The sequence below is a fragment of the Moschus berezovskii genome, chromosome 28, assembly GCF_049115385.1.
Source record: "Moschus berezovskii isolate FMDL1 chromosome 28, NW_MosBer_1.0, whole genome shotgun sequence".
In the NCBI taxonomy this organism is placed as follows: domain Eukaryota; kingdom Metazoa; phylum Chordata; class Mammalia; order Artiodactyla; family Moschidae; genus Moschus; species Moschus berezovskii.
Genome location: NC_142487.1, coordinates 8,950,839 through 8,962,227, shown reverse-complemented (window position 1 = coordinate 8,962,227; position 11,389 = coordinate 8,950,839). Strand labels below are relative to the sequence as shown.

At 42.2% G+C, this 11,389-nt stretch overlaps 1 protein-coding gene across 2 annotated transcripts in view; it reads right to left on the bottom strand.

The window, feature by feature from the left end:
* The window catches only part of LRRC30 (leucine rich repeat containing 30), a 53,314-nt gene extending 46,164 nt beyond the window's left edge, over positions 1-7,150 (bottom strand). For both annotated transcript variants that reach the window (XM_088833519.1, XM_088833520.1), the window contains exon 1: positions 6,565-7,150. The gene's annotated coding sequence lies outside the window, so the exon portion shown is untranslated. The remainder of the gene's footprint in view (positions 1-6,564) is intronic.
* Positions 7,151-11,389: the final 4,239 nt, after the last annotated feature.

Sequence of the window (11,389 nt, the reverse complement as noted above, 5' to 3'; positions counted from 1 at the left end):
TATCTATGAGCTCCTTTTTTTGTTCGTTTGTTTTCAGAACCCCCAATTTAGCCCCCATCGCAGCAGCTGCTTGAACAAAGCTTGGTTCCACAAGCCGAGTCTATTTCATCTCTCAGAGAAGACCTCACCTCAAACAATGATAATTGAGCTTTTAAAAGGGTTTCCTCCAGACAGAGATACATTTTGCTATCTCCACTGCTTTCCTTCTCAGGAAGTCCTTCTGTGGGGAGAATGCTAGTTCTCCTTACTTCCATTTTCCCTGAATCCTCCCGTTCGTCCCTGTGGAGCTGAGTAACCCTGAAGGCATTTATAGCCCTGCTCATTTGGGCCCGATCCTCAGAGCACATTTCATGCTGAACAGCAGCTAAGGAACAAGGAAATAAAAAGATGCTTTGATTAAAAGTCGAGAGAGTAATTAACCACTGAATCGACATCATGCGTAGGTTTATATCAGAAAGCAAGGTCGTGAATTTAAGAACAATGAGAATCCACGTAACATCCTCAGACCAGAGCAGAGCTTCATTAAAGATTGAAGTTTCAAATTATTGTGAAATTTTAGGATGATAAATTTTTTAATGGCTCAGAAAATAAAAAATAGAAGCAAAAAGACAAAAGTTCAGTCAAGGGAAACATACAGTCTCATCTGAGACAGTTACCTCAAACAGGAAATGTAAAATAGGCATGGTGTGTTATTGAACTTACATGTTTGATTAACTTATAAGCTGGAATCTCATTTTAAAACTCCTCCAATGGCCTATTACTGTTTTAATTTCAGATTTGGCATGAACCATGTTAGTAGAACGAAGCTTACCTCCCTGTCAAAGTAAAGCCCTGGGTTGGAGGAATTCTACATCCAGTTTTAAATTCTTGTTCGAGTAGGGTTTGCAGGCAGAGAGCTTGAGATCAAGTCCTTGTTCTGTCACTATCTAGCTGTGTGAACTGGCGCCAACTACTTAACATCTCTAAACTTCAATTCCCTCCTCTGAGAGACAGGGGTAATAGTAATTTGGGATTGCTATGAAGATTAAATGAGATGAAGCAGGTAAACTCTTTAGCTCAGTTCTTGGCAAAAAGCAATCGGTGAATGTTAGTGATGTTATTATAATTTATATATATAATATAATATAATATATATAATATAATTATATATATATAATTTATTATAATTATAATGTTATTATAATTGCTCTTCTACTAGTTTCATGACCTGATAAAGCAAGTTTTCGGTCTGGCTGAGTTTTTTCAGAGGATTAGACTATGTACAACAGTGGCCCAGATTTTGGCTCCAATAAGTGATAATATTGGGGCTTCCCTTGTAGCTCAGTCGGTAAAGAATCTGCCTGCAATGCAGGAGACCCGGGTTTGGTTCCTGGGTTGGGAAGATCCCCTGGAGAAGGAAATGGCAACCCACTCCAGTATTCTTGCCTGGAGAATCCCATGGACAGAGGAGTCTGGCAGGCCACAGTCCATGGGGTCGCAAAGAGTGGGACACAACTTAGCAACTAAACAGCAAGTATAATATCAATATAATATCATCGTCATGATCTGCCTTGGCTGTTACTTGATTTTCAAGAGTTTGCATTTTAGTTGAAAGGAAGGAAGTTAAGATGCTTCTATACTTAGAGTGAGAAAGACAAATACCATATGATATCACTTATATGTGGAATCTAGACTATGACACAAATGAACTTATCTACAAAACAGAAACAGACTCACAGAACAACCTTCTGGTTGCCAAGGGGGAGGAGGTAGGCAAGGGATGGGCCAGGAGTATGGGGTTAGCAGATGCAAGCTGTTACAGAGAGAATGGATAAACAACAAGGTTCCACTGTATAGTACAAGGAACTATATTCAATATCCTGTGATAAACCATAATGGAAAAGAATATGAACACAAACATGTATATATACATATGTGTATGATTCTGCTGCTAAGTTGCTTCAGCATTAATATGGGGTTAAATATGGGAAATGCTTTAAAATTTTTACAGTTATGAATTATGTCCAATTATGTAAGTCAGTTTTATGTGATGAGTTGACTCACTGGAAAAGACTCTGATGCTGGGAGGGATTGGGGGCGGGAGGAGACGGGGACGACAGAGAATGAGATGGCTGGACGGCATCACCAGCTCGATGGACATGAGTTTGAGTGAACTCCGGGAGTTGGTGATGGACAGGGAGGCCTGGCGTGCTGTGATTCATGGGGTGGCAAAGAGTCAGACACGACTGAGCAACTAAACTGAACTGAACTGAAGTCAGTTTTATTTGCACATTAGCACGTGTCCTGTGGTTGCACGGTCTTATCTCTTGTGCTTGTCCCCTTGCAAGCTCTAGGCAGGCACCCAGGCTTCTCACCAGCCCAAGCAGGACCCGTGTTCCACTGCTCAGAGTTCTGGTCTTTGCAAATCCCTGTGCACTGCCTACTGCCCTAGCTAAGTTCCTGAGGGAGGGACTTGTTGGAGTGACTGTAAATGGATGGGATCTTGACCCCACCCCCATCCCCTATCTGGAGACTAGACTTAAAGAAAGCAGTAGCCCAACTTCCTGTCTGGTTTCCCTACAAGGTTTTGAAGTCGTAAGTCCAACAGAGAGAGCTCAGAACCAAGGAAAGGATGCAGAAGGAGAAATTTTAAAATTTGGTTGAGTTTAAACCAAACATTACAGCAAAATCTGTGATTTGAATTGTCTTTTTAAGGAAGGTTTTGTGTATATTTTCCATTTCCAGGCATCTGTGAGAGCTTGAGAAAGAGTTCAGTTTAGTTCTAAGAAAACAAAAAAGCTTTTTTTTTTTGTACAACTCGGTTTGGTTAAAAATCATGCAGGATCCATCTCCAGAACTTTTTAGAACTCAAAAACAAAATTAATGAAAACATGATGGGAAAGAAGGCAAAACATGTTTTCTTTTTTTTGAAAGGGAAAGAAAACCTTTGCCGTGGTTTGTGGCTCTATAAAACTTTGTGTATGTGGTTCAATTTGTTCTGCAGTTTAGTAAATTGGAGCAGTTTGTTTTGGCTTTTGGTTCAGCTCACATCCCTGTAAATATATTTGTCCTTTGAGAAGCAAATATGCTCCCAAAGAACAAGTCTAGAATAGTACCTTTGTTGTTGTTGTTGAGTCGCTAAGTCATGTCCAACTTTCTGTGACCCCAGGGACTGTAGCATGCCAGGCTTCCCTTTCCTTTGCCATCTCCCAGAGTTTGCTTAAATTCACGTCCGTTGACTGCTACCTTATGCCCCACAAAATCTCCTCTATCAACTAGTCAGCATATGAAATACAAGGTGTGGAATCAAATGTGCTGTCAGAGGCTTCTGTCTCCGTGTGTGGACTTGTGGCCTCAGGGAAGCCCAGCCTCATTCTCATCCTGAGATATTTTCTTGTGCTCCCAGATGAGCTAGACTCACGGAGAAGCTACTGCAGCTTAACCTTAGGGCATCTCACTTGCTCAAGATACTTCCAAGGCACCAAGCGAGTCCCTAGTGATGAGCTCACATTGTATAGTTTTTTAAAAAATGAAATGTATAAAGGTAAGTAAGTAATCCATTGACTTCCCCTCTAATCGCTCTTCCCCAGTTCAAAAGGCATTGGAGCAGCTAAATATCACTGGCGGGAGTGGGGGCTGGTGGCATATGGGAGGAATTTGGACAAAGTACGTATTTTGTTTGGAAGATTCTCTGTCACTTCCATGGATAATTAAATCTTTGCTAGCCATCCTGGGGTGGCTTCCAGGACAACTCAGCACTCACTGTATTCCAGGATTAGTGCCATGACGTGAAGGTGTAGAACTGGAGGTCAGATTGAGATACAAATGCATCCTAGGGCTCCTGGAACCAGAAGCAAATCTTCAGAAAGTTCTTTCAGCTGTTAGAAATGATGGTACATTGTTTGCACGTTTGGGTATAATAACTCTTCCCACTCTGAACACTCACTCTTTCACACTGATTTTGCTGCACCTCTCATGAAGAAATGGTGTCTGTTTCCCAATGCCTTGAATTCAGGCTACGCATGAGACTTAATCTGACCAACAAAATATAGTGGAAGTGATGGATTCAGTTTCTAAAGGTCAGTGAATTGTTTAGGCTGAGGGCATTCAGGGTCCACGCTCGCCCTATTTCTATCATATGAAGAAGTTCAGGCTAGCTCCCTTGAGGATGAGCATCCATAAGGAAAGAGATGTCCAGCTGACTGCCAATGCCAATCACCAGTGGAGCCATTCAACGACTGCAGCTCCAGGAGTGATGGCAGGTGACACCAGCAGAACCACCCAGCTGAGCCCAGCCCAGCTCGCTGACCCAGAGAATCATGAACAAATATAATATTCATTGTTTAAAGTAGTTATGTTTCAGAGTGACTTGTTGTACTACAACAGATAACTAATTCATACAGGTAAAATTATACACACTAGATTTGGCTCATCCATGCATAGTAAAATCAGAAGTGGTCTTCTGTCTGGGGTGTTCTCAACAATGTCATGTATAAAATTATAAGTCATACATTTTCCTTTGTTACTTTCCATCTTTCCTTCTTTCCTTCTCTTTCTCTCTTTTTATCATGATAATGATGTATCTAATGGGACTCAAGCCTTTAAAAAGCAATTTGTAAAGATGCTTCAGAAAGTTTTAGTATAAGAAGTAAGAAATCATAGACTTGTGATTTGAATGTATAAGAAGACAATCTTCTCATGTGATCTTTAAGTTTATTTTTTTGTTACTAAAAAACACAAAGAAAAATCAGGTTAAAAAAATAAATAGCAAACCCTAATAGAACACACCCTTATTTAACTTATATGCAGAGTATATCTGAGAAACGCTGGGCTGGATGAAGCACAAGCTGGAATCAAGATTGCCAGGAGAAATATCAATAGCCTCAGATATGCAGATGACACTACCCTTATGGCAGAAAGTGAAGAACTAAAGAGCCTTTTGATGAACGTGAAAGAGGAGAGTGAAAAAGTTGGCTTAAAGCTCAACATTCAGAAAACTAAGATCATGGCATCTGGTCCCATCACTTCATGGGAAATAATGGGGAAACAGTGACAGACTTTATTTTTCTAGGCTCCAAAACCACTGCAGATGGTGACTGAAGCCATGAAATTAAAAGACGCTTACTCCTTGGAAGAAAAGTTATGACCAACCTAGAAAGCATATTAAAAAGCAGAGACATTACTTTGTCAACAAAGGTCTGTCTAGTCAAGGGTGTGGTTTTTCCAGTGGTCATGTATGGATGTGAGAGTTGGACTGTGAAGAAAGCTGAGTGCCGAAGAATTGATGCTTTTGAACTACGGTGTTGGAGAAGACTCTTGAGAGTCCCTTGGACTGCAAGGAAATCCAACCAGTCCATCCTAAAGTAAATCAGTCCTGAATATTCACTGGAAGGACTGATGTTGAAGCTGAAACTCCAATACCTTGGCCACCTGATGCGAAGAACTGACTTATTGGAAAAGACCCTGATGCTGGGAAAGATTGAAGGCGGGAGGAGAAGGGGACAACAGAGAATGAGATGGCTGGATGGCATCACCGACTCAATGGACATGAGTTTGAGTAAGCTCTAGGAGTTCGTGATGGACGGGGAGGCCTGGTGTGCTGCAGTCCATGGGGTCACAAAGAGTTGGACACGACTGAGTGAATGAACTGAACTGAACTGAATAGAGCACAAGTCTGCAGTGTAGATGGCTTGTACTTTCAAGCCAATGAAAAGAAAGAAGAAAAAATAAAAGGACTAAAAAATTGTTCCAGATAAAAGAAGCAAAAGGAGAAATGACAATGGTAATATATATGATACTCGAGTGGATCTTGAACCAGAAAAAAATTAATTTTCTTCTTTTACTATGAGGACATTAGTGGGATAATTCTGAAATTTGAATAAGGTGTATAGAGTAGATCATAGTGTTGCATCAATGTCAACTTTATGCTTTGAAAATCATTTCATGGTTATATAAGAGAATGTCATTTTTAAAAAAGAAATACATAATGAAGTATTTAGGAGCAAAGAAGCATGATGTCTATATCTTGCTCTCAAATGGTTAAGAAAATGTGTATACAAATATAACTTAAATATCTATCTATCTATATATATATAACCAAATAATAAAGCAAAAGAAGTAAAATATTATTATTGGGGGATTATGGGTTAAGAATATGTAGGAATTCTTTGGACTCTTTTGAAACTTTTCTCTGTCCAAAATTATTTCAAATTAAAGTGTTGATTTGTTTTTAAAAGTAATGGAAAGATGAAACAAAAGTGGTAAAGAATAAATTGATATTATTCTTTCAGTGCGGAGTAAACTGTAAGAACCACATGGTGGGTGGACAAGAAGAAAGGAAATTGAAGTTTTAAACAGGAGCAGACATATTTTAATACCTAAAATTAACAAAGAACTGAGGGATTTACCCAAGATGTGTTTAGGAGGTAGGTTCATGGGGTCTCGGAGAGCCGGACACGACTGAGCGACTGAACTGAACTGAACTGAAGTATAGTTAAAGGCAGCAGTTGGAGAAAATAAAAGCATTTCACTTTTGTGCTCCGAGCTCAGATTGTTCAATGCACAAGTCTTGCTCTATGACCTTACCTGGAATCTGGAAGAAAATCTTGAAAGCAGAGGGCTGAAGAAAAAGAGGATATAGAATCTATTTCTTCACAGGTATTACTAGCAGAGGGTGGTGTAGCCGAGGAGATGCTGCTTTCAGGAGTCAGAATGCCAGGATTTACGTTCAGTCCCCGTTTTGCCCTTGGCTCTGGAGACATCACTCAACTCACTGGATCTTGGCTCAATTATCTATAGATTCAGAAGCAGTAAACCAGAGACCTGGGAGTCCTCCATGCTTTAAGAGCTAGGTTTTTGTTAAGCTTTCTGTGTATTTGTTGTTAATGTTTATCCTTTCCAACCGTTTTGAGTCATGAGATTAGCATCAGCAGTGGAAGAACACAGACTTCTGTTTGCTGACCTACTTCAGAGAGCCTTTGGTGTCTCCCGGTTAAAAATAATTTGCTTGGCTCCAAAAAGATGGTTGTGAAACTTTTTGACAGGACCTTATATGGAAGGACTCGACTGTGGTTAGCCCATTTCAAATGGTGCTTGTTGATGTTGCTGAAGACAAACTTTTTCCAGAATACTCTTGAAGAAAAGAGGCTGCTGTGTCACCTTGATTCTGAGTTCAGTCCGACTCCCACGATGACTTTCAAAGATGATGACCTTCCCAAATCCCTCCAGCTCTGATCCTCAGTCATCAAACTCCGTGTCCTTTTCATGTCTACTCCCCGCACCTTCTCTTCTTTCCCTCCCTCTCCCTCCCCGCCCCCTCCCCTCTCCATCTATTTTCTGTTCCATTTACTTTCACTGTCTATTCTACTCTCCGGAAGAATGCCTGGGGCTCACTGTCTTACAGACTTTCAGTAAACAGAGGAGTTTTATTGTGTCATTGGGGCTAATCTACCTAGTTGATGGAACTGCTGAATCTGTTAAACCTGTAAAATGTCATTCTTGGGATGATGTTAAGCCTTGTGATTAGTTAATAAAAACCATTACCCCGCAAAAAGCCTATTTGGCAATTGTGTTCTCATCTTCAATGTCCCACCTGCCCCGTCTCCCCCCATCGCCCTCCCCCTCTGGCTGCTGCTCAGGGCAGGGGTCCATATCCTGGTACCTCTGCCCTATGAAGGGAAAGGGAAAGTCATTCAGTCGTTTCCAACTCTTTGCCACCCATGGACTGTAGCCTGCCAGGCTCCTCTGTCCGTGGGATTCTCCAGCCAAGAATACTAGCCCATATGCCTCTGCCCTCGCAGATGCCACAGTGTCCGATACTCAGCAATGATACTGGATTCAGAAAGAGACAGAGGACTAGAAACAGTAGGTGTACCAGGCAGATTGGAAAGGGAAGAATGAGAGAAGAAGCAGGAGACTCAATTCCTTTGATGGTGACTGTCTAATTTTCCCAATGTGCTTCCTGATTTCCCTCCCCCTCCCCCGGCCCTCCCTTCTTCTTTATCTGGCCTTTGTTAAATCTCTTTTCACATCTTTTCTCTAGGCTCTCTCGTAATTCCTTTCTCATCGGGTATTCCAGTGACCTTATTCTTTCCAGGGCTGTCCACCCTCAAGAACCCCCATTCCACCCCCTCTGCTTAGGTAACATGCGCTAACCTGGTAGCTCTCCCCGGACACAAGGATGTTTGCATTTTCAACTGGGTTTCCCTGACTTTCAGATCTTTTTAGAGACCCAGCAGTCAAGTAAGGGTTATCTGTGTTTAAAAAATCACCGACCGTGATCCATTCTGGTTTGGATGAAAAACTGTAGTGTTTTATTCATTTAGCTGACAGCTCCTGGCATTTGGTTTTTATTCAATGTCATCATTTGGTAATGTTATTTTTTTAATATTCCTGACTGGCTTTAAAAAAACAATTAAGGACTTTGGAAGCATGAAACAGTAATAAAAAGTCAGTATTTTTAAAAATTATGAAATGGAAATGAGGAAGAGCCTAAATAAATAGTGGCAGATGGTGGAGGACTAGAAATTAGAATGATGAAGAATAGGACAAAGGCGCCTTAACTGAGGAAAACAAACAGCTGTGCATATTTAGTATCTTAATTCAGGTGGATGTCAAGGAGCGTCAGCTGTGAATGAAACCAGGGAAGCAAGATGTCCTCACTCATATATCACCAACCATCAGGGAAATGCAAGTCAAAACTCACATCTCTTAGGATGACTGTTATCAACAAGACAAGAAATAACCTTTGGCCAGGATTTGGGGGAAAGAGAACCCATGTATACTACTGACGGGAATGTAACCTGGTGCAGCTATTGTGGAAGGAGATTCCTCAAAAAAAATTAAAAGTAGAAGTACCCAGCAATCCTACTTCTGGGTATTTATCCAAAGAGAATGAATACAGGATGTTAAAGAGGTATGTGCTTTCCCATGTTCACCGTCGCCTTTTTCACAGTGGCCCAAATATGGAAATAATCTAAATGTCTGTCAGTGGATAAATGGATAAAGAAGATGTGGTGTGTTCTCATTCAATGGAATAGTATACAGCCATGAGGAAGGAGGGCAACCTGCTATTTGTGACAACACGCGTGGATCCTGAGAATATTCTGCTAAGTGGAATCAGTCAGAGAAAGACAAATATTGTATGACATCACCTATATGAGGGATATATGACATAACCCAAAGCCACACATTCAGGTCTCAGTCTCACAGAGGAGCCAGACAAGGTGCAGAAACACAAGGAACACAAATATTGAGTCCTAACTGTAGCCAGCTGAAGAGAAGGTGAGGAGTTTGCTTCCTGGTGCCTTGGTCCATGTGCTTAGTAGGGTCTCACTCCCACCAAATGCTTGTCTCTACTCCTGAACACCTTCCTAAGCTTCCCTTTCAAGGGAGGGCACAGTTGAGCATCATGCCTATCCATACCTGGAAGATACAGCTCTTTCTTTAGCTAAGTTTCTATTAAGGAGAAGTTACTGCATGATTTGACTGGCAGTTCAAAGAATAAGAAGTCTGAAAATCAACTCATAGCCGATCTGGAGTCTGCAGGGACCACCAGTGTCCCCATAAAAGTTGGTAGTAGCCTCTCATGAAACATTCACTGGGATTGTGGTTTTGAAAACGACAAATCAATTTAAAGTAATGTTTCTTCTGGTAGATGGAGAAATACAGCTAGCCTCACACCCATCCCAGGCTGACATTTCCCTGAACCTCCTAGCTTCATGCTTTCATTGTGGCGCAAATGTGTGACACCAGTGTAGCAAAACTGAACGCTCCCGCAATGGTGCCAGACGCTCTGAAGGGGCCGGCACAGCAGTCCGCATGCCCGACATAAATAAAGCATCAGCAACCACAGGACAGCAGAACATATAAATCAACAGAGATGCACACAAGAGTCAGATTTTGTAAGATCATCCCTGAGCGGATGCAGCTATTGGCTTCATCATTTTTTCTCAGACCAGGGCTGAATGGTTGAGTAGGAAACCTTGGGAAGCCCCTAGCAACCAGGGAAGGATCCCAGACACACAGAACTTCCAAGCAGCAAACACAGGCTGTTTTGCTGGGGAAGTAATTTTCTGGGAGGCTTAGGAAATGAATGGAGGGAGAAGCAGAGGGCGAAAGAGAAATGGGTGAGGGTGTCCTCTTTTTCAGTGAAATCCTCAAGTCTCAGAAAACTTATCCTATTCAAGCTGTGGTTCTCGAGAAGACTCTTGAGAGTCCCTTGGATTGCAAGGATATAAAATCGGTCAATCCTAAAAGAAATTAACCCTGAATATACATTGGAAGGACTGATGCTGAAGCTGAAGCTCTAATACTCTGGCCACCTGATGTGAAGAGCCGACTCATTGGAAAAGACCCTGATGCTGGGAAAGAATGAGGGCAGGAGGAGAAGGGGACGACAGAGGGTGAGATGGTTGGATGGCCTCACCGACTCGATGGACATGAGTTTAAGCAAACTCCGGGAGACAGTGAAGGACAGGGAAGCCTGGCATGCTGCAGTCCATGGGGTGGCAAAGAATCAGATATGACTTAGCGATTGAACACCAACAGCTGCATTTGACTCTAAATCCGTAGGGGGTCATGGCTCATGCAAAGTCTAATGGCACCAAGCATGATGTTTCACAGGTAGGAGGGACCTACTGAAGGTATGGAACTGTTTTTATCTTTAACTTGATTAATTCTTTCCTCCTTCTTTCCTCCAAACCCTGGATTTTCCTTTAAATGACTTTGGTTTCATGGAATCCTAACATCTGATTAGAAGTGGAAAGGCAAACAGAGAAGACAGAATTATGTAAATTGAAATTAGTATAAATAGTAAATTTGAGGACTTCCCTGGTGGCTCGGATGGTAAAGAATCTGCCTGCAATGTGGGAGACCTGGGTTAGATCCTTGGGTTGGGAAGATTCCCCGGAGAAGGGCATGGCAACCCACTGCAACATTCCTACCTGGAGAATCCTCATGGACAGAGAAGCCTGGTGGGCTAAAGTCCGTGGGGTCACAAAGAGACTTTCACTTCCAGTCAAGACGGGATGTAGAAAAAAGAGGACAAAATGCATGAAACGATGATTTTCAGAGATTGGACGTAAGCCGAGGAAAGTGATTGCTGAGAAAGGACAAACAGACGGGGTTAGCCCAATACCACCTGGAGGGGAGGGCCGTCAGGTAGAGCCAGGCGGGCTCTCTGAGTCCACGAGAAGGTGCTGGGAGGATGAGGACATCAGAAGGGCTGGAGTTCACTGGGCAGAGAACCAGAGAGGCAAGAGCTCCACAGACAGAACTCTCAACATCTGCAGAGGGCACCTCCCCTCAGCTGGCAGAATGCTGATCAGCGTCTGCACGCGGTGAAACTACCCGAGGCCAGGACGAGAACCACCAGAAAGGATTGCAGAAAACAGCTGCTTCAGCTCACACA